General features: G+C 48.8%; 1 protein-coding gene across 1 annotated transcript in view; it reads left to right on the forward strand.

Annotated features, from left to right (window-relative positions):
- The first annotated feature begins 1,353 nt into the window (after positions 1-1,353).
- Positions 1,354-1,377, forward strand: part of G3BP1 (G3BP stress granule assembly factor 1) — a 21,779-nt gene continuing 21,755 nt past the window's right edge. Inside the window, exon 1 of the mRNA XM_018081099.1 lies at positions 1,354-1,371. The gene's annotated coding sequence lies outside the window, so the exon portion shown is untranslated. The remainder of the gene's footprint in view (positions 1,372-1,377) is intronic.

The raw sequence follows: 1,377 nt of genomic DNA on the forward strand, positions 1-1,377 counted from the left end.
TTGACTTTGAAGGTGTGGGGGCTTAACTGGCTTAGGAGAGTTTTGGTAGACTGGATATTAAACGAGGGAGGTCTGGGGTGAGTCTCTACTTCAGAGTAGGTTGAGAGGCAGGATGCTGGTCCCTGAAGATGTGCCTGCTTTGGGGTGCTTTGCTGCTTTGTTGTGTTTTTTTGTGTGTGTTTTTTTTTTTGTTTTGTTTTGTTTGCTTGTTTGTTTGTTTTTGTTGTTGGTTGTTTTTGTTTTTGTTGTTGCTTTGGGTTTTGTTTTTGTGGTTTTGCTTTTTTGTTTTGTTTTGTTTTCGTTTTGTTGTTGGTTTTAGTTTTGTTTGGTTTTTTGTTGGTTTTTTTTTTTGTTCGATTGGGGTTTTTTTGTTTGCATTAGGTTGGGTTTTTTTAATTCCCTGGCTGTATAGCCTCTTGAAAGAAAATGAGCCCTTCTCTGAAAAACCTCCCGGGTGGAGGAGGTTGTGGCAGGGGCTGGGAGCAGCTCAGGTGCTCTGGCAGGGAACCTGGAGAGGGGACAGAGCAGTAGGTCAGGGCTGGGAAGAGCTGTGTGTGTGATACTTCCTGACCACGTGCTTGGCTTCAGTATCTTCCTGTTCAGAACCCCAACCTGCAGCAGGAAAAGTAGCCAGGGTGTTTCTGGTTGCTACCACACCAACTGGGGGTGAGGGCATCTGTTTTGAGGTGCAAAGGATGCTGCTGCTGTAGTGATGTTTTTATAAAAGAGGAATTACCTGCCCCGCTATTGCTTTGTGGAGAGATGTCCAGGATCCCCTTTGCAGAGTTTATTTTGGATGGGCTTTCGTGCTGGGTCACTGGGCTTATGTTAAACTTTGTAAAAGTCTGCAGTACTGATTTATGAACTGTCAGATTGTAGCGTGGCTCAGGCTATAAATAGCCGGGGGTGTGGGGGGAAGGATATTAATGCTGAACGTGGCCCTATGCCAATCCACTGTCTGTATCTTTAGCTGCAAGGCATAGCAGGGAAGGGGTTAGGCAGCGTTCAGGGATGTGGTGGTGGGGAGGAAGTCATTTTTACAGGGTGAAATCCATCTCTGACTACTCCATGTCATAGATACATGCGGGATGGACATTACACAAACAAATGGAAAGCTATGGCTGCCTGGCCCAAAACGGCTGCTCCCGCTCCCTCCTGGCTCTGCTGGGGCTCCCTGCACCAGCACCTGCTGGGGAGGAAGGATCTGAGAACTTCCAGGCCTTTCTCCTCCTTTGCAGGACTTGGTCCTCAAGGTGTGTTAGAGAATGCCCCTGCGGAGCTGCCGGGGCCGCGTCTGGCAGAGGTGCCTTGGTGTGAGAAGCTCCCTTCACCCACCCCCACTGGGGATTTCCTTCACGTGTGTGGAGCCGGGTGAGC

Source organism: Manacus vitellinus, unplaced genomic scaffold (assembly GCF_001715985.3).
Source record: "Manacus vitellinus isolate BGI_N305 unplaced genomic scaffold, ASM171598v3 scaffold_51_pilon, whole genome shotgun sequence".
Lineage (NCBI taxonomy): Eukaryota > Metazoa > Chordata > Aves > Passeriformes > Pipridae > Manacus > Manacus vitellinus.